Below are 27,268 nucleotides of genomic sequence, written 5' to 3'. Positions count from 1 at the left end.
GGTGCTTCATGGGATAAGGAAAGGCAACTAAAGTAAAAGGGAAGAAAGGAAGATAAATGGAAAGTGAGGGAAGGAAAACAAGGAAAAAGCAAAAGAAGGGAACGGGAGGGGAAACTCACATGTTGGAAGCTACATGCTTTATCTCTAATGACAGGCTGGCCATATTCAGAGGCGTTGAATAAACACCATATAAATAAAAAGTTAAATTGTAGCATAGCCAGTTTTCCTTTGTTCAATTTCTTCCATGAAATCATTTTTCAGATGCTAAAATACCCATTGGATCTGATTCGTAAGATGGCAGTTCATTCTGGGAACATCATAGTTCAAGCATTCATCGCATTCAAGTGTCTATCTCACTCACAATTTGAAGAAGGGCACATCTTCTAAGATGGGGGGACAGAGATCTAAAATAATTGACCACTTTCCCCTTGACACTATGTAGTGTTAAATTAGAGAAATCTTGGAGGGGAATAAGATGCATGTTCTCTGAACAGAAGGTACAGATTATTATCTAAGCAGCTCCAACAATGTTTACCAGGTGGGTAATAAGGGCATTTCTTAGTGATATTGAGAATTTAGCACTTTCCAAAACTGATGTTGAGGTCAGGAGGATACTGTGATGCAAGTTTATGCTATAGTAGGAGGAACAGACTATTCTTGAAATAGATAAAACAATATTAAGATAACAATATATCGGCACTGATGATACCTAGGTCTTCAAGTTCTACCATTTCCAAATCTGGATAGGCAGCATTAGTTGTTCTTTCCTGTCTTCTGTTAACATTTGTCACATTCTTTTATAATCAGTTAGGTTTATATTTGGGTGCCTTACATGATTTAGAGAGGAATCATGCAGGGAGCAGGGTCCTGGTCCTAGGCTCAGACAACTTAATTTATAGAGGAAGACATCTTATATTCAAATCTCTGATCCATTCTTTACTAGATGTGTGACCTTAGGCAAGTTACCTAACCTTTGAAAACCTATTTTCTCATCAGTAAAAGGGAGATCACAACACTTTCTATCTCAAACCTGGCACAATACCAGGCCAATAAGAGACCTTCAATGAATGTGTGTGAAACTGTATTGAGACACCTTTAATTACTGTAGGTGAGAACATTTCTTCTGTATATAAAACGAAACAAAACACTCTGAAATATACAAGCATGTCATAATAAGGAAGAGACTTTCAACATGTGGAGCCATTACAAAATCAGAAGAGATGCCTCATGAGGCAGTGGGCTCTCCATCACAGGAAATGTTCAAACAGCAGAAGTCTTTTAGGGACACTGAGGTTGCTGTTTTTCAGTAAGAGAGAGGATAGAGTCATAACCTCTAAGTTTCTATTCAAATTTATATCTGACACTGATTAGATTTTCTTTATAAATTTTTCTTTGCCCTTTACTTCAGTATTTACTTGAATGTGATCTCTTGGCCTTATTTTGAGGCTCCGACATAATTCCTGAGTACTGCAAAAATCATAACACACACCTGTTTATTAAACCTCATACATGGTGGTGAGAAATCTTAAACTTCTGTAAAATGAAGCCAGAATTATTTCATTAGAACTTCATTTTCATTTTTGTATGCAGTACAAGTTGTCTATGGACACATTAACAATTTTACGTTTCTATTTTAAATACCAAAGATCATTGTTGTTGTTTTTCTCCAGTAGCAACACCTACATAGCTGCTGTTTCTGTGATATGAGAGGTCATTTTTCATTGGTGAAGAAATCATTGCTATGGGGAGAGTACACTGACTTTCTTGCCCTTTTGTCCTTTTACCACCCAGCAGGGAATCCTGGTAGACTGAACACAAGTAAAACCAAACCCCCTTTAATAAAGACATGAATCTTAAAAATCCTGGGACAAAAAGTAGAAGTACTCGGCCAAGACAGGGCCATTTCTCTTCAGTAGTTGGTATGGGCAAGAAAAAGAGAGTTAGGTACTCAGAAGAAACCTAAGAAAATTATAGAAACTAAGATACAGAGACATAGAATGACTTGTACAACATAACACAGCATTTCAAAGTCAGCATAAACTGGCAAACTCCTCTAGAATAAAACTCTAGAGTCAGGAATGCTTGGCTCTTCTACCAACATCAATATAAACTAAGATTATAAAAATAAAATATTCCAGTAAGAAGATAACCCACTATGAGAGAGTTAATAGATAACAATGAGAGAATAGGAACATAATAATGTGCGATAACAGGGCAATTAAAATTATGTAAAATAAATATAATTGAAATGATTAATAAAGAAATTATAGAAATCACAGAGGCAAAAAAGGTACTGTGGCAAATGACAAACATAAGAACTAAAATCTTGTGAAAATGCAACACAATATTTTTTTTTAGTCAGTGGCTTTATTATGTAAATGCAGCTGAAGAGAGAACTAATGAACTGGAAGACAAGACTGAGGAAACTTCCTAAAATACAGCACAGAGATTAAAAGAGTTTTAGAAAATATAAAAGAAAGAAAAAGAAAAGTAGCCACACGTTGGTTCATTATAGTGAAATCAAAGAACACACAACTAAGATAAAAATCTTAAAATCAACATATTACTTTTATGTAGAGCCTCCAAGAGAATGAATATAATAGCTTTTTGTTGAAAAAAATATACCTGTCAATCTACATTTATGTCCTTAATTATCTATGTATACAATAAAATATTACAGGGGTGCTTTTAGAAAGAGACCTGTGATCAAATTCTTTAATTTTCTTCTTTTTTACTATAAAAATGTTCATCAGAAGTTATCCAACATATGTCAAAATGTATACTCTACAATGAAATAAAGCAAATGGCATATAAATGATTATCTTGGAATGTTGTGCTATTTGATAATGTATACATCCCTTGTGCTCTCCTGTACAATACTTAAAGCAAAAAAAAAAAAATCTATGTTTTTACATAAACAACTTGCAATTATATACATTAGAAATGAATGATACTTAAAACTCTGCATTAGATATTGATACTTATTACATGGTGCTTGGGCAATTTACACTTTAGAGATTAAAAATAGTTATGTTCACTATCTGAAAATGGGAAAGGCCACCCACAGTTACATTAAATTAGTGAACAATCCACAATACATTCCATACTTAGATAACTTATACCTATTCATAATATTATTATTAAATATTAATAAACGGGCTTACTGCCTGTGTTCCTGTCACAAACAAAAGCCAAGCTCTTTATCTCAGAAGTTTCTTCCTTCCCTTTGTAGGTCAGACTGAGTCCCAAGAACATTTATACCATTATTGTAATTATTTTATGAAGAGGGAAGATGTTCATTTCCTGTGACTGCCAGTCTCTAGTCCAAAACTCAAGATCCTAACAAAATCAATTAGAAGTTTTTTAAAAGTACTGCTCAACCTGGAAACTAAATGCCAAGAAAATGCATCTGATGCTCCTTTTGGTACTATATGAGTAAAAATCCTGTAAATAACGTTCCAAAAGAGAACTTTGATATGAGCAATATTATCAGTGACAACGATGAGTACAGAGCTTATTTTTAAGCTACAAAAGAAAGAAAAAATAGAAGACAAAAAGCATGTATATATAACTTGGAGCCAGAGAATATCAGAAAGCTTTTAAACAGTTATACCAGAGAAAGGTCTATCTTTGTGCTTTTAAACAAAGTTTTAAACCAATAAAGAAGGGACCCCATTGTGTATCATTTCCAATGATTTAATGTGGTATGGTTGAGAGAGATATTGTCACAGTGCTTTAGAAATGAAAGTATCTGGATTTTGATTCTTGGCTCTAACATTAATTGCCAGATACTAGGCAACTCACTTAACCATATACTGTCTCATGTAGAGTCTCAGTTGTTTTTTTAATTTAAATTTTTATGATAGAAACTGAGGTGAATGAGATGTACAGCTTTGGAATGATAATACCTGATAGCATGCTTGTACCTACTATTTATTTTCCCAGCTGTCTCTCACCCCTGCTTGGCTTGGCCAAGCACCTATTTTGTTAAATTCAAGTAAATGAATGTAGATAGCAAAGTATTTACTGTGAATTCCCTAGGAATCAAGAAAACAATTCACAAGGGAGTGCTGATAGAAGAGGGATGGGAAGGTAGAGTCTTCAGAAGCGTATATCTTAGCCCAGTTCAGGCAGAGAGTGAGCCATATCAACCAAGAGAGTGTATCTGTGTGGAAGTAAAGCATCCCTGAGGGAGTCATTGTGCTTCAGAGATGTAATTTTCTAAAATGTATATTTTGTTGGTGTGCAGAAGATGAACAGAGTAAGGTCGGTGTGTCTAAAGAAAGAAGGACAACAGGATGGTGAGCTATTGGGTGGTGCTGAATATTTCTGGAGGGTCTGTAACTCCACTAAGGGACAGGTTTGATTCATCACTAAGTTAAACTGTCACACAGTTATGGTGAAGCTTTAGGAATAACAACATCTAGCAAATTTCCAAAGCCTCTTCTCCTTGAATGTCTCTCTTATTTGGCTCCTGCTGGGACCAGGGGAGTTAGGGGTGGGTGTAGAATGGTTGTTGCTTTGGGGAGTTACTCAGAGGATGGTGGTTACTAAATGTGATCCTGGGGGAGCAATAATAAATTTAAAAAATTACAAGAAACTCTTGGCCTTTTCTCTTCAGCCCCCACTCTCCCACCACTGATTAAAGGAAAATCAAGATTAGCATAAATAGTAACTTCCAACTGCCCCCACCCCCACTTACCAGATGTGGAAGAGACTTTTGGTTGCTTGATTTGTATCATATGAAGATGATTACATGCTGGCCCAAAAGGAAACAGAAACTAAAAATATTTATAAGTTATTACAATTTTTTCTCCCCTAATTCATTCCTATCCCCCGTATATACATTTTAACCAGGTCTCTTGAAGACCAATTCCAAACAAAGTTTATTTTCTGTTTTTATAGCATCAAGTTGAAAAAAATAATAATACAGTAGTCCTCCCTTATCCATGGTTTTGCTTTTTGCAGATTCAGTTGCCCATTATCAAAGTCCAGGAACAAATGACCCTCGTTCTGATGTATCTCAAAAGATCAGTAGCAGTGTAATGCCAGGTCGTGATGCTTATGTCACTCACCTCACTTCGTCTCATCATGTGGACATCTCATATCATCACAGAAGAAGAGTGAGTATAGTACAAAAGAGACAGACATCACATTCACATAACTTTTATATTAGTATATTGTTATAATTATTCTGTCTAATTACTAGTTACGGTTACCTAATTATATGTGTGTATGTATGTGTAGGAAAAAACATAGTGTACATATGGTTTGGTACCATCCATGGTTTTTCAGGCATCCACTGGAGGACTTGGAATATATCCCCCACAGATGGGGGTGGGGGGAATACTGTATTAAATAAACCTCTTTGAGAGTGTTCCCTTTAATAAGGACAGTTGCCAATAGATTTTATTATCAATTATAAATCCCCATTTTAAAAAACAGCATATTTCATTCTAATTTTTGATAGGTTTATTGGTGTGTTTTTGTGACATGCAGGGGATTTAGAAGATGTTCTTTCATCTTGGTTGTTAATTATTACTATCTGCAATGTGTTTATCAGTCTGGGCTTTGTTATGGACTGAACTATGTTACCCCAAATTCATAGGTTGAAGCCCTCACCCCTAATGTGACTATATTTGGAGAAAGAACTCTTAAAGATATACTTAAAGTTAAATGATGTCAAAAGGATAGGACCCTAATCCAATCAGACTGGTGTCCTTATGAAGAGAAGAAAAAAACACCAGGAGTATGTGAGCATGGAGAAAAAGGCCATGTGAGGATAAGAGGGAAGGTGGCCATCTGCAAGTCAAGGAGAGAGGCCTCAGGAGAAACCTAACCTACTGGAACCTGGATCTTGGACTTCCAGTTCTAGAACCATGAGAAAATAAATTTTTATTGTGTAAACCACTCAGTCTATTGTATTGTGTTACGCAGCCTAGACTAATATTAAAGATTGTTATTGTTATTACAATGACATTTGTGGAATAAGAGACATTTAAATCCATAAAGAACTTTACATCTTGTTTGGCTCAAGAGTTCTTAAGCCAGAGCTCAGGAAACTGCTATAAAGAAGGACATCTCTTTGTACACCTCCAAAGGGGTGCCTTTTATACCTTACTCTATGTAAATTGTGCCCTTTGGAGTTCTGTAAGTCTATCTTACATAATTATTTAATGAATAATCTCTATGGATGTATATAACAGCCCTGAAAATGGTGTATAAAGCTCCTTCCTGAAACTGCATTCAATTTCCTCTGGGAGTACATTTTCTCTCCCTCCCTCCCTTCCTTCCTTTCTCTTTTCTGTAAAGAAGGTCCAAAGATTTCTTCATATTTTCAAAATAAGTTTATAACCTTCAGATATTTGAGAACCACTGATTATGAAATCCCTCATTTTATAGGTGAAAACACCGAATCCTAGGAAGATACTGTGCTCAAAGACACATTAAAAACACTAATAAAAATAAGATCCAAATCTCCTGCCTCCTAATTTGATTGTTAACGTGTTCCAGCTTATTCCTAGTTATTACTGAATAAGATACACATATACACTCTTTATAAAGATATCAAAACATGATTTCATAAAAGTTGAACATTTCACCTTAACTCAGGGTTAAGGTATGTGTGTGCACACACTTACACATACACCCATTTTAAGTGTGTTAGACTCTTAACCTCCAGCTGCAGAGGTCTTGCAGATTGAATCCCAGCAGCAATCTTATACATGGGCCCTAAAAGCCAATAGAAGAAGTGGAGGCTGAGGGCTACAAGCCTCCACCCACACCTTGTACCTATCTGTGCTGATATGGACCCAGGAAACATCCACTTTCCCCAGACCTCTGTGAATGTCAGTAGCCATTTGCCTCTGTGTAATGCAGAGCTCTCTCTCTCTCTGCTAGGGAGCTTCTTCATGTGTGCAGCCCTTGTAGTCAGTGTGGCTGCCTCTCTGTCTGCATGTGTCCTCTTTCCTAACTCCTGAAATAGAAATGGCCATTTCAACTTTTTAACAAAAACCTTATACCTTTGACAAATATTTGCAAAGATTCTTCTTCTTCTACTCCCTTCTTGCCATGTCTCTAAATTCAGTGATCAGAGAGCACCCCCGACCCTGGTTGGCATACTGCAGGGGTTTATGTACATGAAGAGAAATCTAAAAATCGGGCACTTCACTTAACCTTTTCATAAAAATTGTAGGCAAGAGAGCCCAAGCGAACGGAAGCAGATTATTAGTTCATGAAAGACAGACTGATCCAGTCTTTCTTACAACCAACTTTATGCAATGTGTGAACCAGCATTCTGGGCCCTAACTATTTTCTCTAAAAATTCTCTTCCCCTGTGTTTCCCTGCTGCTGTTTGAAATACTTTGAGACATAATTTGAGATCCAAAACCATGCTTCTCTCCTCATTCTCACTTAATTGGCATCTGAGAGCCACACAAAGGACATTTGGGAGAGAGGAGACTCAACTTGTAGGAAAAACAAACAAACAAAAAATCTCCTGACCTCTAGCCCCCAGCTGCCAGATTCTCAAAGCCCCCAATCCTCTCCTCACTACCCTTTCTCACCTTTACTCCTTCTACCCCACTATGGCTACAACGTACCCATGGGGCCAGGGTCTCTTTGGAGGCCAAAGAGAATACATGGTGCTGAAGGAGAAAATCCACTCCAGAAGGTAAAATCACTACTTGGAATCCTCTCCTCTCTAGGCACACCCTCATTCTCACCCCCACCTCCCCTGCAACTCCTCACCTTTGGACTTTGAGCTTACCCACCTTCTTCCTGGACTGTGCGTATCCTTCTATCTTTAATTATTCCAGGGAATTGAAGTCCTCAGCCCCACCCCCCACATTTCCTCTTCCACAAAATGTTTCCCAATCCGTAAGTCAGAACAAATCTCTACTGGGGAACCTGGGTGGCTCTGTTGCTTAAGCGTGTGACTCTTGGTTTCAGCTCAGGCCATGGTCTCACAGTTTCATGAGTCCAAGCCCTGTGTTGGGCTCCATGGTGATAGTGCAGAGTCTGCTTGGGATTCTCTCTCTCCCTCTCTCTCAGCCCCTCCCCCACTTGTGCTCTCTTTGAAAATAAATAAACTTAAAAAAAAAGGAACAAATCTCTCCATCTTGCACTCTTACTGAATTTCTAACTGGGACCGAACAGATTCTCTCTGTGATGCTAATCTGCATATACTCCTCTCTCCTCTTTTTACTGGAGGTCTTGGGTATGGAGCTAGCATCTCACTCAACTTTGCTCACTTTCCGATATATACAGAATTGGGTGCTCAAAAAAAAAAAAACTGGAATTTAACTGAATTCTGTTCTGCTTTTTATTCTTTATTAACCACCAAAGCCCTTCTCCTTCAACTACTATCTCTTCTCCCTTCATCTCCCCATCTCTCCTATGCCTATTATTCCCCTCAAATACACCCAACTCTCTTTTTCACTCTGTCCTAGAACATCTCGTATCTTCTCCAGCTGGAGCCCTTTTCTTGTTCTTGAGTCTCCTCTTCACTCTGACCTTGACCCAGATACAAAAACCACCTGGACTGGAATCTTCGGAGACACAGGTTCATGGCTGGGTAGACCAGATCTTGTTATCAAATCTCCAGTGGCAAGGAATGTGTTCTAAACTAGCATTCCAAATACACTATCCCTTTAGAAAACACTTCCTATATGGCCAGGTACTTGACTATAGTAGCTCTAGACTGGGATACTTGGCAATGTTCTAAGTTAGCAGGTATCTGAATTCTGGAAACAGAACGTGTTGTATCTCTGAAAAAACATAATCTGAGCTCTCACAATTCATCAAATGACTTTTGGAATACAACCCTTTTGAAAACTGAGGCCTGCCTGCTTTTCTGTTACGCTGTGGGCGGCAAGTGAGGTGATGGTATGACTATGATACGGAGCTTTCTATTTTTGTAATGCGGCAAGGATACTGAGAAATTCAGCCCTCAAACCGTGAAATGCAGAAGAGCACAAGATACTAAATCGTGCAGAGACAATATACACCTATGTTGTAGGTGGCTGTGGGGGTGGGGCGGGGGACTTGTCAGAAGTACTCTGGAACGTGGGTCTGTTTTCTGGTTTAGCCTAGTTCCATGGGCCTTAAATGAAGGAGAGTTTTCTTTTCCATTTTAATTTGTTATTACTCACTTGATTTTCACTGCTTTATTAAGATATGCCACCCTTCCTACCTGTCAGGACCCCAGGATTTGTCTTTTATGTTTCATTCTTACAACATTACTCAATTTTGGCTAGACCCTTATAAAAGAGAATGTATAGAGATATGAATCTTCTTTATTTTTTATTTATTTTTTTATTAAATTTTTTTTTAACGTTTATTTATTTTTGAGACAGAGAGAGACAGAGCATGAACGGGGGAGGGACAGAGAGAGAGGGAGACACAGAATCTGAAACAGGCTCCAGGCTCTGAGCTGTCAGCACAGAGCCCGATGCGGGGCTCGAACTCACGGACCGTGAGATCATGACCTGAGCCGAAGTCGGACGCTCAACCGACCGAGCCACCCAGGCGCCCCTGAATCTTCTTTAAATACATAGTATGTTATGTGTATTTATTTATGACAAACATGACTGGCAACTCTTTAAGGAAATAATAAGGTACACATACACCTTTGCAGATCACAGATATTAGAAAAATACGAAATAGTAAATATATTTACAAGGCTTGAAGGAATTTCAGGGCAATCCACAAGTAATGTCATTCATTCCACTGTACAAATTCATCAGCAACTGCCCTCTGGTACAGTTGACTGAATGGCACTCTGCACAGACTGAATAGGAAAGGAGAAGTGTGGGGGAGGAGGAATCACAGAAATAAAATGGGCTTAAGGTTCTTACCAAGTTCTACCCCAAGTTCTCCCCATGTAATATACTGAATATAGCACACTGCTCCTTCCAGAGTATTCCAAATTATTAATCTTGGACTCAGTATTCATTCAAAGCTATGACTCCAAGTTGAAGAAGAAAAACTTGGTATAAATATGGGAAAAACTAAAGCATTACTCTAATGATACAAGAATCATGATGATGTTCCTTGCATAGAAGGGTCCTAGCAAAACACTAGAGAAGCTGTAACTTTTGACAACAGAACAAGTTCTTCATTCAAAAGACAGAAGTTTTCTTTATGAGACAATGTGAATCAGAAGGTAGGAAAAAAAAAAAACTGGAAGAAGAGCTCAGAAGAAAAAACCAACAGCTCCCCTCCTGTAGCTGTGAACAGCAGATAAGGAAGTGGAGTCCTTCTGACACACGGCTGCGTTCTTCATTTAACATCATAAACAAAAGCTCACAGTCTCTCCTGCCCTATCAAGGGACTAACTAAAGATAGGATACCGGGACCGTTTTACAAGTAACCACACAGTGACTACACAGGTTGTGATTCTTCTCTGTTTGGTTGCCTCTTATCTCTTTCTGCAAATGTGTCAACCTGGGATGCCTCCAGAAGAACCCAGAAAAGGAAAGGCAAGGAAAAAAACAAAGAAACAAACATGCAAAAACAAACAAACAAACAAACAAAAACAACCACAAACCATGACCATGGTGTCTCTCAAATTCGGTTTGTTTGAAGGGCATCTGATCCCACTGTGTCTGACATAACCAAATGATACCTCCATTTTGTTCAATTTCTCAAAGGGACAGATGTGGGGTTTAAGAAACAGACCAGATTTTCTATTCTAGCAAGGCTACCTTCACCTAATCATACACTCCTTTTTTTTTTTTTTTTTGGCTACCCACTTTTTTTTTTACCCACCCCCTCCTCCCTCCGCCCTGAGGTGAGTGTTTTTATTTGGGTATCTGATTCACACAAAGCAATAGGATGAGTTGAACCCAATGTCATCTCCAAACAGAAAGGAAGGACTAGTTAAGTAAGTTTGTTACTGACAATAAGCCAGGAGCAGAAAGCTTGCTGGTTTCATTACCACACAAAACCTGAAGAACTAAGCCTCAGAGAAATTACAAAACAACAGCTTTTGGAACTCCTCTAGTTATTAAGAAACAGCACTGAGATTTGAATTAAGGAAAGGAACTGAGTCTGAATTTGTAGAAACCGAAGAACAGATTGTTTTAAAATTTTGTATGGTCCTCTGCAGAGAGTTTTAAGCATGAATGTGATAAGAAAACACCAAATGAGCTGGTGGAGGAGAGTGAGAATTTACTATGATAAAGATTAAGAAACTGATGCTACAAATTCTGAAAACCAGAAGCCGAAGTGACCCTACATTTTGGTCCCAATCGTTACTATCTTCAACAGGTCTTACAAGAAATCCTTAGCTGCTCAGATTCAAAACATTACAAAAGATTATCCCTTTGTATTTATTTTTTTTCAGTCTGGTTTAGGGTAAATAATAGAGAACAGTTTAAAATTGAATTGGAATAATCATTAGTCTCATTATACTATTTCTTGGCTTCTTAGTCAATTTCTCCAAGATAATATGATAATTCTACAGGGAGTGACGGTTCCTGATGTCCCTCTTGCTTCATACATTTAAAACTCAGATGTTACTTGCATTAAGTTTGATATGATGGCCTTCCCAAGTTATTAGGTCATTTCTTCTTCTAATTTTTCTTACTTCCCAAAGGCACAGATATATTCCAACATGCATTTGCTGTTGATAAAATTGCTTCACAATAGACATCCCCTTCCAATACTTGCCACCACCAGCATCCCCACCATCACCTTACTGCTACCAGGGATAAGTCCACAGCACTTCCAGCACGTGCCTCTTTAAATAGCTGACATCTGGAGGAACTATCTGATACTTGTTACTTACACTCCACTCAGCATGAACGGAGGTTGGCAGGGAATTTAGCAGCATGTCTTATTTTTAAAATCTCTCACACCTCCCCCTCGCCCTCCCTGCCTTCGGAGAGAGGTTTAAGCAATACGTTCTTATGTTCTGCTGCGTGAGCCTACCACCTTCTTCCCAGACATGCAAATGCTTTAAAACAGGACCCAAAGCTTTGATCTAATGCCAAGGTGGGCCACACAAATTAAATACAAATAACACAGGAGCCAAAATCTCTTCATTTCAGGGATAAACTAAGAAGTGAACTTCATAAGCCTAAAGTCAGTCTCTACTGCTTGTTCTATCTCTGTCTCTGTCTCTGTCTCACACACACACAAGCTTTAAACATTGCCTAATAAAAGTCTGCCCACTCCTTTACTGCAATCATTCCAAAGGACAATCATTAGTAGATAAAAAGAATTAAGTTGAGTTGACAAAATTAATGGGATTTTTATACTCAACTGTGACCTGAGAGAAAGCCATCTGCTTTGCTTCTGGCAGATTAGGCTGTACAAAAACTCTCCTTGCCTATTCCAGCTGCTATGAGGTCAGATGAACAAGTATAAGCAGGTTAATGCTGAGCACTTAAGCTCTTCTAGAACCTAGATCCTTAAATGGTGAAAACTGCCCCTGATATTTAGTAGCTATTCTTGGGGGTCTCAGAGAACAAATTTAACTCAGAGGTGTGCGGAGGTGCTAGGGGGCGCTCTACTACAGGAAATGGCATTGGCGATTTAGCACAGAGCCTGCAGAACTGGGGAGTTCTGTGTAATTGCTAGCAATTCAATAAGGGTTATCACAGAAAGTGGTGATACCAATGTAGACTAATGACCACAGTAATTATTATTAGGAATAGTGTTAATAGAACACAACTCCAAGAGTTTGAGAATTTCACCCTTTCTTGGAACAATTCAAAATATTTTATGAGATCAATACTATAGTTCTTCATAACTTTCCTTTTGGTACCTGAACTGTTCTTCTGGGAAGTGTGTGTGCGTGTGTGTGTGTGTGTGTGTGTGTGTGTGTGTGTGTGTGTGTGTGTGTGTAAGAGAGAGAGAGAGAGACAGACAGACAGAGACAGAGACAGAGAGAGAAACCAAAAAAGAAAAAAAAATGTGTTTAATATGGGAAGACAAAGTATTCACCCTCAAGCAGTCCCGAGACAAAGTTTTATCTTTTCCTTTTCCAAAAGTGAGTGTATTTATTATTCTGGTCTCTCTGGTTATGTGCCCTAGATTCCCTACAACAAATATTCAATCCTAGATTCCAAAGCTCAAAATTAGGGAAATCTGGTTGAATCATCCTCTGCTTCAAAAACAGAGAACGCCAATCTAGAGCAGCATTGCCAATAAGCTTCTTGAGCGGGCTTAAAATCCATTGTCTGGAGAAGAAAAATATGTGCCAAGCAATTATAATTATCATCTCATTGGGCTTCAACTATTAGTTCTACTGGGTATCAATTTCAAGGTCTATGATCCTTGCATATAATAGGGTGTTGAAATTACATTGAAGCATTTGGACATAAGCAAAGGATAGTAAAAAATAATTAACATTTTTTAACATGTCAAATATTATGATAATTATTCTATTTTTCATTATCTCATTTAACCCTGACAACAACTTACAATAGCTACAATTATCCCCATTTTATTAAGGAAGAATTTGTGACTTAGAAAAGTTAAGCAACTCAGCTAAGGTCACATTGAGATTAAATAGCAGGATTTGAACCCCATGTCTCTGGCTCTGAAAGTCACACGGTTAATCTGTACCCTATACAGCCTTGTAATAATACTTGTGAAACTTCTAGTCATAGTAAGCAATCTGTATGGATTAGGTATCATTAGCTAGGATTATTCCCTCATGCTAGGATGATCTGGCTTATTGTGGAGAAGGCCCAGCGTACTTCTTGAATGCTGGGAAAGTATCCTTTGCTGTATTACAGAAGCTGAAAATATGGTTGAACCAGATGGCCTGGGCCACTTCCCAACAGTGTGACTTCGTGTGACTTCCCAACAGGGTTCCTTTCTGTGCAAGAAGTTTAGGGGGATTAAAGAAGACAAGTTCCATTTCAAAATAGGGTCAGAAAATCTAGGAAAGCTTCTAGAAAGAAAAAATAACTGAGTTGTAGCTTTGAGTGAAGGACGCCATTCCCTTTCAATGAAATTGGCCTTACATCAACAGCGTCCTTTGGGGATATTTGGGAGTACAGGCACAATTGTCAAGCAGCAGGTGAAGTGAAAGAAGAGGTGGAACCAAAGAGACATCACTTTAAACAAACAAAACAAGAACTATGCCTCCCAAAGCACTAGCAGGTTTTTTTCTTTTGTATTGTTTTGTTTGTTTTCTTAACTGGAATTACTGAAGACTGTAGTGTAACATAATTTTTTCCTCCTATACTTCTTTCTTTTCCTTTCAAATGATTGCCGCTAAAGGGCTGAAGCCAGCATGATAATGAACTTTGCCTGGGAAACAGGAGTCCCTGATCCAATGGTAAGACAGCTTCCTCCTGGTCTGAATATGTGCTACTCACCTATTTAGCATCACTTCAGGAAACACACTTAATAGTTCCTCTTTCTTGAGCCTGTAAAGCACAGTGAGGAGATGAAATATTCCTTTTCAATGTATAAAACTGTCTCTGAAAAGTTACCAAGAAGCCTCATTAAGTAACAGTCTGCAAATGAGATGATTTTCCCCATTGCTTGAGACCAACTGATTTTATATTTTCCTTTTTATTTAAAAGACAACAGATTTCTGAAAGTGACTTGGTGACACACAATCCTCAGGATCAGTGAGGCTAAATAAAACATTCTTAGGGCATCACTGCATACACGCATTCTTGCTGCTGTTATAGTAACATGGGCCATTCTGCTAACCTCTTCAATGAGTAGGGCTGAGGGCACTTTTGGAAGAGAATCTTCAGGTTGGGTGTCCTGGGTGTCCCGAGAGACACATATGGCTCTTAGAACTATCCCATCTTGCTTATAGGAAGACAGGTGGCCAAGAAAAACATAATTTATACCACTGGATACAAATGGTGAGGAGTGGATCCATTCATTTTACAGTTTTCTTATTTTTAGATGCCATAATGCTGACCAAATATGAGCAAGCCCATGCACTAAAATCATGAAGATATCAATATACCCTACTTAGAAGAACTCTGTAATTTGCTGCAATGCTTCCAGCGTTCATCTGTTTGATTAGCAAAACATCTAGTCTTGCCCTAGGATCTCCTTCTCTACTTATTTTCTGTAGAGATTCCATAGTGGGAGACGAGCTTCTTACAAGTATCAGGTCCCAATCCCATGCTCTGGAGGATGTACATGTACTTGAAAGCTTTTATTCTGTGCCCTCCCCCTAACCATGCAGTGGCAACCATCTAGACCACTGCCTTCTAGGGCCCTTGTCTCTCATAGCAGAAGTAAAACATCTTCCTCCTGTCTGAATGCAGTGCTTTCAGAGGGCTCTCCCACAGAAAAACAGTAAAGCTCCTAGTGGCACAGTTCTTTCCCTTGTAAATAATCTTTTCTCCAAAACAGACATGCAGGGAAAGAAGATCTAAGGATGTTTAGAACCAGCTTCAAACTTGACCTGGAAATACTTTCTTTCTTCAACATCCTAGTCATACCACTTAGTTTTGCCTAAGGTCAGGTTGTAATTCGTTGGTGGTAAATCTCCCTAGGGACCTCACCTTATCTCCTTTTGGTCTAAGCTTCTTGGAGGCCTTCAGGTCTTTACACAGATCTCTATGTGACTGAACTCCATGGGTTCCATGTAAATCAATGAACGTGGCTGGACAACTCTTGCAGTCCATTCTGAACACTTCTTTGGCAATTAAAAAAATTCTCCAAATGTTGTATGACAAGGAGGAGGTTCATCTTTGCAGAACACAGTGGGAAGGTATGTTCCAGCTCCACAAGCTTCTAGAATAGTCTTGTTTCTGAACTCATCAGCCCCTATTCCTCTAATGTGTTTTGGTTTGGAGCTCTCACTTACCTCTTTCAGTGCAATTCTTGCATTATCCTACTTTCCAATTCCCTCTGAAATCCAGTCAACTCTCTTAGATCTGAGAGTTCCTGAGGTATATTCCCAGTCACCTCCAACCCCCTCCCTCCCACCCTATCACACATTAAATATCCTGTTTCTATTCATCTATTCGACTCTTAACATCTAATGCCCTTCACATTAAGGAAACTGTATATACTAAAAGGAAATTCTGCTGCAGCTTAAATAATTAGCATGATGGGAAGAGATAAGGTATCAACCATGAAATCTCACAGAAATACGAAGGTTTCCATATAAATATCTCTGGTAATTAAAAAGGAAAAAAATGACAGAAATAGAGTGAAAAACAAATGAAAAGCAAACATATTTCTTTTCTAAAACAGATAAGTCTGAAAGGTTTCCTCCTGAGAAGGATCCTCTATTAAGATCTTGGAAGATAAATTCAACTTCTGGTTATTATGCATTAGTGTTATGCCAATCACTTTGACATCCAGATGTACTTCATTGGAAAAAATGGAACTGGAGGCATCAGATTTACCTACTCTAATGGGCAATACCATTGGTTAACACAATGGGATATGCAAGTACAGACTCAAGAAACAGTTCTTGTCTGGTGGAAGGAATTGGTTAGCCAGTATTATAAGTTCTGGATATGAGTATTGTCCAATAGGGGGGAAAATGAAAGTAATGGTGCAATGAACATGCCAATTTCTCATGTTCAAATTTTTGTCTGGTTTGTCCTCCATTACCTATCATTTAAAAAATGTGTTCCCACCAAATTTCTCTCCTTAATAATATCATTCCATATTCTCTCCCTTGATGACCTCATGTGAATCATCCCATGGATTCCACAACTGCCTTTAAGTAGAGGCCCCTAGATCTGTATCTCTAATCTCATCCGATAATCTGAGCTATAACCACCTGCTAGATTTCTCTCCATAGATGACCCCAATTCACCATTTTCATTACTACTTTCTACCTCCCCACAATCTTACCCCAAACTTAATGTATGTTTCACACCTTAATGACATCACGATTTTTCCGTTTACTCAGGCTCAAAATTTTAAAGTCATTCTTTGGTAGGCTCCCTTCCCTCTTATCTAAACTTCTGTAAACTGCAGAATTGGCTATCTCCACATTCAGCTCTAGCCCCTCTTTCCCATTCCCAGAGCCTGATTCAGTCCCTCTATACCTCTTCGTCTGAACAAATAAAAACACACTGATGCAGTTCTTAGTCATCAAATTTTTTTTTTTTTTGAATAGGGCCTGCTGTACAGTTTTCCCCAGAGAAATCTTTCTAATGCACAGTTCACATAATTGCACTCTTTTGCTTAAAATCCTTCAGAGATGCTCAATGCACATATGCAGAAAGTTCCAAATCTGCAGTATGGCATTCAAAACCCTCTGGATTGTGCATTATGGCTGGTATCTGGATGGGGGAATGAAACAGATGTTGTTGGGAAGCAAGAGAGACAGCAGACCATGATGAGCCTTGTGAGTGATAAAGCATTTGTATTTCAATCTGAGGTCACTGAAGAGTCACCTGGAGGTTGTTAAGTGGGTATAGAAATTGATCATATGTGGTCTTTAGAAAGTTCACTCTGGGGCTGGGCTACTTTGTAAGCATTTAAAAACATCAAAAGCTATGACAGAGTGGGGTGGGTAACAAATGGTGAAACGTCAATGTAGAGTGTATTTCGTAAAGGCCAACACACATACACACACACACACAATTTAAGGCATTGTAATACAGAATAATAAAGGTAGAAGAATTTCCATGTTTTTCAACTGTTATGGACATAAGGCTAAAGAGCAATATAAATGCAAGTTAAAAAATGAAAAGCTTAGTGAGGTAAGCAAAATTTTGGAGAAAAATAAAACATGAAAAAAAAGTAGAGAATGGATCGAATAAAAATGAATAAAAACAACAAAGGATAAGGCAACCATCTAGCTTTTGACCATTTCCATTTTAAAATGAGACTGGAAGAAATTAGAAGGGAAAAATATTTATTCTTGAATTAGAAGAAAAAAATAAGATGAGGATTTTCTGCCAGGAAGAGTATGTGTGGGGAACCTTGGTCTTTCTTTGCAAAAAAAGACCTACTGTGGAAGGTTCTGTGGATTGAAGGGTTTGATTAGTTTGGGGAAAGCGGGCCTGTAAAGTGGAAACATGATTGTTTTACGATTTTCTACTATTGCTCTACTATTGCCTGTTAGTATGACAACAGACATTTTGCTATTTTTTTTTCCTTAACCTCTTATTGGTTTTAGTGACATTTAATGCCCTAAACAAGAAGTGAAACTGCAGGACTTAGAAGCAGAATTTTTCTCTGGCCCACAAGCTGAAAGTCTTTGATTATTCATCTTTCATTGGGAATAAAGATATTTATTTATCCTTGGGGGGGGGGGGGTGATGGGAAATGTAAGCAGAGAGTGAGGAAGAGAAGAAAAAGAGATACTCTAATGAAATAATATTATGTAACACGTCTAGTTTGGAATGTCCTTTTCCTCTCCTTTATACCATGGGCTACACCGTCAAATGACTCCAGAGGTGAAGCAGGCAAAGCAAATCCATAAAGTACATTTGACTTAGGAACTCTAAATGTAGAGGCACTTGGGTGACTCAGTTGGTTAAGTGTCCAACCTGTGATTTTGGCTCAGGTCATGATCTGTTGGTTCTTGGGATCCAGTCCCACATTGGGGTCTGAGCTGACAGTGCAGAGCCTGCTTGAGATTCTCTCTCTGCCCCTCCCCCACTTGCTCACACTCTCTCTCAAAATAAATAAATAAATGAACTTAAAAAAAAAATTCTAGAGTTTAAGCATTTTCACATTTAGTTATTAGAACTGGCCACCAACTGTGGTGTTGGTGAGGTGATAGGAAACACTGGGGCTGCAGCCACCTGAAGAATGTCTAAACCCATTGCCACTGATCTCTTGAAAATTTCTGTGTCCTGGAAATGCAGCAGGACCAATATTGCAATGTTTTCTGATTCGCCAAGAGTAGCTAATAACTTTCATTTTTATTTGAAATATCCCATTTTTAAAATGCTATCTAAAGTTATTTTTCAACCTTGTTGCAACAAACAGAAGTCATCTGTAAGCCTCGCCCAGCTCTGCTTTATACTAATTGGTGCCACTAAACTGCAGAGCAGAGCAGAGCAGAGGAAACCTTATCTTTCACTTTCTGAGATTTCTATTTCCTTTCAAAATTCCTAACCTCTAAAGGCCATAATGTGGTAAGAGACAGAAATGTGTGTGTCAAGAATGGCTGTTTGGGGGCGCCTGGGTGGCTCAGTCGGTTAAGCGTCCGACTTCAGCTCAGGTCACGATCTCGCAGTCCGCGAGTTCGAGCCCCACGTCGGGCTCTGGGCTGATGGCTCAGAGCCTGGAGCCTGCTTCCGATTCTGTGCCTCCCTCTCTCTCTGCCCCTCCCCCGTTCATGCTGTGTCTCTCTCTGTCTCAAAAATAAATAAACATTAAAAAAAATTTAAAAAAAAAGAATGGCTGTTTGTATATTTGATGACTAACAAGGGAAGAGAGGTTTGTGTTGGGTAACAACATAGCTGTATTTGACCAGGTGGAGAGGAGAGGTGGGTACCTCAGCCACACAACATGGAAGCTGAGCTCTGAACAGAGTTGATAGCACCACCATTGACACCAAACACTCTCACTAAGGGCATTTCATTTGGTTTCTTGAAACTACTCTGTCAAGAGAGAAGAAGGTGTGTGTAAAATTCTAGAACGGGGAATAGGCTAATCAGGCTGGATTAGAAATCTGAGCTTCCTTGGCCAAAATCACCCTTGGCTGGGCCACATCATTTCAGCTTATCAAGAATCAGAAGTCCTTCAACTCCCTTTGCAATGTTAGCTATTTGATCCAGCCATGGGAATATGCTACCTTGTGAAAAGTCTCCCTTAGAGAATCAATTCCTCCTATAGAAGAAAGGAATGGGAAAAAATACATTAAAATTCACACACGGCAATGTTTGAACATATTTTTTTTTCTTTACTTGCTCCTCTGGTCTTTGTGAAATGCTTTCAGAGCATTTCTGAGCATTTTCAGAGCAGAGCTATAGTTTTCAATAGAAATGACAACTTTATGAAAAAAAAGTCTGACCAGAACTTAGGTTGACTTGTTACCCCTGTGGTGTTTCCTGTGCTAGTTTTTCACATTGTGCAGCTACTTACACTTTACAAAGTATGTTACAGTATCATCCCTCAATCCTTCCTCCTCTCCCTCACTTTCTTTACTTTTTCTTCAAAAAAGTTTTTGAGCATTTCTGGGTGATTGATGCTATCCAGAGATGATAAAAAAAAAAACTATGGACTCCAACCTCCTCACTGACTTGTAAAACAGGTAGAAACTGAAATGAACAAGGGAAATCAGAGAATGGAATCCAGAATACAACACATGCTAGAAATCCTTGCAAAAGAAAATGAAACTCATCATCAGAAACAAGGATATTAGATTCCATGTATTACTAGTTTGCTATGCATGCACTGTGGAAAGCATATAATATAAATCATCTCATTTAGTCATGAAAATAGTTAAGATCTGGGCTTTATAATTTTAATGTTTTACTGATAAGGAAGCTGAAGTTTAGAAAGGATGGATATCTTGACCAAAATTATGTGAGAACTCGTTCTCTTTTCTCTCTCTCTCTTCCTCCCTGCTTCTCTTTCCCTTTTCCACAGTCTCTTTCTCTGTCTTTGGATTCTCAAGAGTCAATGACTTACAGCATATACAGCGTGCTACATGGTGTGTGGCAACATCATAACTTCTCGATAATGGGGACTATCATTGCTTGGGTGCATCAGGGAAGGCTTTTCAGGGGAGGCAGTGCTTGAACTAGAAATTGAAAGATGCTCAGGTCAAGTAACTATGACATTTTTCATTTCATTTAATATTTATTAGGAACCCTGTGAGATGGGTATCATTAACCTCACCTTTCAAACGAGGAAACCAAAGCTCAGCAAGTTTAAGTAGCTGGCTCAGGGCCAGAGAGCTGGCAAGCTTGTGACTGGGACCCAACTATCCTAATTCAAAGGCTAACTTCCCACTATCACATCTCTGCCCTGTTAGCTTTTAGACCCAAGAGTTGAAACCCCTAATCCTTTAGTAAAAGCAGAGTGAAACACAGAACAGATACCAGCTTCTTGTTAATCCTTATTCCCTGAAGTATAGTCTTTCCCTTAGAGAGATAAAAGATACATACAAATGAGTAAAAATCATTGCCTATTCAGTAATGCTTCCAATATATGCTTGTATCTTCTCAAGTAACTGAAATAATTATATGAAAGAAAGGAAGGGGAAAGAAACCTGGTGCAAAGTGTGTGTTTGCAGGAAAGTCTTCTTAATGAGCTCTCTGCTCAGTACATTTTGTTGTCTGTAAAGGAAAGGTGTGAACAGAGAGCCAGTGCAGATCTGCTAAGAATTAGTCCAACTTGCTCCCATCAATTACACTGAATTTTCTGGCAAACCTCTCTCTGCTCATGGGAAATTTCCTGACAGGATGCTAATAAATCTACCTAACCTTGTCACCTACCTTCCCCCCCCCTCCAACCCCTAACCGCCCTACCAGCATGCCAAATTTGGAGTATTCAAGATAAATAACATTCACGCATTGTAAGACTGAACTTGACTTCTCGAAATTTTCATAAGGCTCTGGCAGGTTAATGAGAGATTTTTCCTTTTATTTCCTTTCTTTTCTCTTTCTTTTTTTTTCTTTTTCTTTCTTTTTTTTTTTTTTTTTTTGTCTCCAGAATATAAAGAAAATGCTTGTCTTCAGAAAAGCACCAAAGTGGCAAATTCTTTTGCTGATGTGCCCATTTGAGATGCCAAGGAGCATGGGATTGAGCGAGATCCTGCCATGGTCATGTGTTACCTGTATAATACAGTGCCATGTTGGAGAAATGTGAAGTGAATAATGTAGAACACTGGATAGATACACTTAAAAAAAAAAACAAAACTCCAATGCCTAGATCTTGCGACCCATCTGCCATTAGCAAAGCTCATATCTGCAGGTTTATTTTCTACCCAACTTATTAACTTCCAGTTTCAAAAGGAAATTCATCAAAGCTAAAACTGAGCTTTTTGCCCAAGGGCAAGAGTGATTATTGGGTCCAAGAAGAACAAACAGCCTTCTTGGTGATGTTCCTATGTGATACACTATGGGTAATGATAGCGTAGCATCTTTGCTAAGACCTGAGCTCTGACGCCAGAGAATATGAGTTCAAAGCTCTGCTCTATTTCTTGCAAAGTTTATAGAGTGGTAATAGTAGTAGCATACTTTCCACTGGGTTTTTTTAAGAATAGGATTCACTTGACAATGCATGCCCTTAGCACTTAGCACTCAATCAAACACACAGAACAATAAAGCATTTAGCACTCAAATACATAGCAAACTCTCAGAAATAAGATTAGTTACTTTTATGTAAACCATACTCTTTGTTAATACTCTGAGAGTAACACCCCACAAGAATCCCCCACCTTCTCAGGCCAGCTGAGCCAGTTGTCAATCTGCTCTATTCTCATGATACTGTGTGGATGCCTCAATCACCGCACTTAGCAAATTATATTATAAACCATGCCATTGTGTTTGCTTCCTCCAGGAGATTACAAAAAGCCTTAAGAATAACAAATCTGAATTTTTATATTGTATTCCATTGTATTTATCTCCCAGTTCCATACAGTATCTATTATATGGGTGGTTATATAAAATGTGTGCATACAATGTCTTATTTTGGTCATCTGAAACACAGAAAAGACTACTGTCTCAACTTCTAGGTTGAAAGAGCAACTGAATAAATTATTAATTGTGTTATATTAATCTCAAATAAGATTCTTCTGGGTTTTTTTTTTTTCTCAGTAAAATTATGGGAAGAAGGAGCTCTTAAGTTCCTATATGTTAATAGTAGATGTAAAGATATTACAATCCATTGCAAAATAACTCCAGTGTTATTGTAGAATAAGTTCATAACGAATGAACCACAAGTTCCTTCTTAGAAAGTTCTTCCTCCTAGGCAGATGCTGTAAGAGGTCATTTGGGAGAGATATACTGGCCCCCCTCCCCCGCTCTGCCATACTGGATCTGCCTGATGAAACTGAAAGGGATTTCACCCTCAGATTTCCTGTCTCACACTTCCTAATGACCTCATCCAAAGACTGGACAAGGAAAAACACAGAACTAAAAGGAAATCCCATTAGAACGTTAGTCAAAATTGTAACTGTTCCTTACCTGGAGGTAACAACCCTTATTCAAGTTTAGGCCCAAAGTAGAGTAAATAAACTCCAGCAATAGAATCTAAACATATATACAATTAAAACATCTCATAGAGCTGCAACGGTTTATCTAAAAGATTCTGAACATTTAGCAGAAGTGGTGGACAGTAGATAGGTACCCTTCTAGGCTTAGAAACACGCCTCAGTGAATCAGCACCCGTGCTGATAGGCCTTACACATTTCTCCAGTGGATCTTCTAGGATCTGGGCCCTATCTTCCCATAAGCATACAGAATTCTGATCAGTTAAGAGCCTAAACTTTGTGGTCAGACAGACTTGGCTTGAATCACTGGATGTCACCTTGGATAAATTGCATGCCTTTTATGAGCCTTGTTATTCTCATCTGGTAAATAGGTAGTAACCAGTTATCTACTGCATCGGGTTGTTTTGAGGATTTAATTTTAAACATGAATGCGAAACATATTAAAACGTTTCTTAAATAAATCCTCAAGAAGTGTCACTTTTTGTTGTTGTTGTTCTTGCTGTTTTCATCACTATAGACTTTTGTATTATCAACCATTGTCTTGACCCATGTAAGAATGGTCCTCCAAATCTTCCCAAGTGATACCACCAACCACAAAAATACTGGTCTGATAAAAGACAATTGTTTTTACTATAGGTTCTCTGGGATTTGTGCCATTTCTCTGAGATAAATATTTATAGAAAGAAGGACACACATGCACACACACGCGCACACACACACACACACACTTTTTAAATGTTATTGCATGAACCCAGTTGGAAGAAACAAGATTTCACTTTTATATTCTTCACCTGTATGGCATAGGTATAATGAAAATGCCTGTCAGGGAAAGTAATGTGTTTAATATCACACCAGTCTTAAACATCAGCAGGGATTTCTGTGTATCGCAAATAATTCCATCACCTGCCCATATTACATCGCTCTATGTTTTATCTGTGGTAGGATGATATCAATATGTCAAGCATGAGGAAAGGATGTTTTATGAGATTGATGTAGGGGAACACAACGACAAGTACATAAAAAGGGCAGCCAAAGATGGCACAAAGTTGTCAGAGGGAAAGGCCAGGATCACTCACTGGTATGCCCTGAGTTTATTCTTTTCTCACTAAGGGTCCAGAGACTGTCAAGACTTCCTGTGGCCTTGACCACTGATTTTAAAAAATATAAAACCATGTGGATTTAAAAAAGGTCTTTCAGGGGTGCATGAGTGGCTCAGTCAGTTAAGCCTGTGACTCTTAATTTCGGCTCAAGTCATGATCTCATAGTTCATGAGATTGAGCCCCACATGGGGCTCTGTGCTGATTGTGCAGCGCCTGCCTGGGATTCTCTCTTCCTCTCTCTCTGCCCCTCCCCTCACTCTCTCTCTCTCTCAAAACAAGTAAATAAACATTAAAACTTTTTTTTTAAAAAAAGGACTTTCAGCAACTACTTGGTGCATGGTTGGTGAACAGGTGAAGGCTATCAGGAAGCCTACGGGAAACAAGTATCAGAGTGTTTCAGGGTGAACAAGTGAGAAATTCCCAAGAGCCTGGTTTTACAAAGTACCATGGAAGGAAATTTCTTGTGGACCTGAGGCATGATTAGAGGGAGGAGGGTGGGTTTTTCTAGAGAGAAGGACTTTCTGAAAAAAGGTGATTTTCAATCTAGATGGATAGCATTCTAATTTTCTTAATTCTTACCCTGAGTGCCATTTTCCGCCTTTGTTATCTCTTCATTTTCCTAATAGCCTCTAAATCATCACCTTACCTTTTATCTCTTCCTCTTTTATTTCATTCTGTATAACCAATGGTTCCCAATTGCCTTCTATAAAAGTCTTAGCTTCTATCACCAACATTCAAGGCCCCAAACTATGTTCTCATTGTTATTATTTAGTATGCCTTTTTATATACTGTATACATGGAATCAGATTAACTAGTTTATATTCCTGGTGGTAATCCCACATCTTCTCACCATGAGTATTTGCCATGTTATTCCCATTATTTCAAATACTGTCTTTGTGTGTCTTTACCTATATGAATATACTCTTCAAAGAACAGATCAAATAGAATTCATCCATGAAGCCTTCTCTGATTACTTTAGATTGAAAAATTCCTTCCTATGAAATTCCGTAACATTTGATCTATATCTCACAGATTCCTTTTTAATTTTTTATTAGAGTCATTACATGTAGGTATTGAAATACAAGGTCCTTGAGGGTAGGGTCTAAATCCTGAGGTCACAAAGTGAGCTGGCACAAAACGGTTCTTGGTAAATACTTGCTGAGTGAATTCTAGCACACATTTTTATCTACTATAGTAGTGTCTTGTACAGTGCATATAGGAGGTGCTCAAAAATAATTATTATTAAAATAGATACATCAAGTTAGGGAAGTTTCTAAAATGCTAAGAATAGCTTTATGTATAAAAAGAAGGATGAAAAAGAAGAGGAGAAAGGAGAAAAAGGAGGAGGGAAGGAATGAAGAGGAGAAGGGGAGAAGAAGATTTTGGGGGGGAGATTAAAAAAAAGAATAGAATTTCCAATGGGTATATTAAAATAATCTAAGTTAAAAAGCTTTAATTTTCAGAAAATGTGGGTCAAGACCTCTGATACAGCATGAATAGCTGTTTCCAAAATGTACTTGCCTCTAATTTGGTTAGCTGCATTGTGAACAATCTTACACATCCAAGAGGGACTGGACTGGATACAATATATTGCTTGGTGAAGCCAATATCTTACAGTGATTTTGAAGCAGGAATCAAATAACTCAGAGAAATGCTAGTTACAACATGATTTCTCTGGAACTGCTGCTAAAGAATACTTGAAAAAAAATCGCCTAATTCTCCCAATTATACATAAATATTAGAAACACAGCATGAGTGGGGCACCTGGGTGGCGCAGTCGGTTAAGCGTCCGACTTCAACCAGGTCACGATCTCGCGGTCCCTGAGTTCGAACCCCGCGTCGGGCTCTGGGCTGATGGCTCGGAGCCTGGAGCCTGTTTCCGATTCTGTGTCTCCCTCTCTCTCTGCCCCTCCCCCGTTCATGCTCTGTCTCTCTCTGTCCCAAAAATAAATAAACGTTGAAAAAAAAAATTAAAAAAAAAAAAAAAAGAAACACAGCATGAGTAATCCTTTCACTCAGTGATTGGAAACCATTCTGGAAAACACCTTCATCAGAAGCCCTTGGGGTAATTTTTCAAAAATGCAGATTCCTACCATATTCCAGACCTACTGATTACTTGCATTGCAAAATTTTGGAAAGGAAGAAAATAAGATATATTACTAATAGCTACCATTTATTTCATTTTACACACACACATATACATACACACACACACACACACACACACACACACACACACACACACACACATAGTTCTTGCCGTGGAATATAACAGGCTTTCATTTACTGATATTTGTTACAGTGAAAAATGTCTTTTTTCAGGTTCACCTTCTTTCTTGGGCCACAGACCCAAACAGCAAACTTGCACCCTTCAAGTGCTTCATAGCCTAGTTACATAATATGTCAATATGAACAAATAGATGGAGAACTGTCAGGTGTATAAATAAATAACTTAGTGATTGATGTATTTGCAACGTAACTAATCTAAGCATTTATATACTCAATCTGTCTACAACTGAAACTTGCTATATAATTCATGAGGCCCAGTAAATGAAAATGTGCAAAATGTTCTTGCTTAATCCCCACATCATTCACTCTCAAGTGGTAGGAAGTAATAGTCATTTTAATTACACAATAGGGATCAGGGAGGTTACTTGTTGGTCCAAATCTCACAGCAAGACAAAGGGAAATAAAGGTTTCTGGACCCTTTTATCCAATTATTTTCCTCTTATTCCTATCCTTACTGTCACATAGTTTTTAATGGCTACTCAGAAGTAGCTTCCCCCCCTCCTCTTTTGACACAAATATAGGTATGTTATCTTTCTTGTAGTGTGAAAAATGCCCTGAAAAGTTGACTACAAACTGAGCTTTCATAAATCAAATTCTGAAGAGAAGAAATACTGGAAAGGAAGATAGGGTAGAAGTGGGGACTGGTACAGGCTGAATTTTTTTTTTTTACAATGTGTTTATTATCTTTTCAAAACTGAATATCTTTTTAAATCACTTAAATGCTATTTTAATGCACTTGAAAAACTCACATTAAAAGGAACTCTGCATAAATAAAGTATAAGACAACTTACTAATGTAATTAAGC

General features: G+C 38.3%; 1 protein-coding gene across 36 annotated transcripts in view; it reads right to left on the bottom strand.

Moving 5' to 3' along the window:
• Nucleotides 1-27,268, bottom strand: part of NRXN3 (neurexin 3) — a 1,583,151-nt gene that overhangs the window by 546,724 nt on the left and 1,009,159 nt on the right. The gene's annotated exons all lie outside the window — the stretch shown is intronic.

Source organism: Herpailurus yagouaroundi, unplaced genomic scaffold (genome assembly GCF_014898765.1).
Source record: "Herpailurus yagouaroundi ecotype Mexico unplaced genomic scaffold, PumYag 141, whole genome shotgun sequence".
Lineage (NCBI taxonomy): Eukaryota > Metazoa > Chordata > Mammalia > Carnivora > Felidae > Herpailurus > Herpailurus yagouaroundi.
Note: the sequence above shows the minus strand (reverse complement) of the source record. Positions and strands in the feature narration are given on the sequence as shown.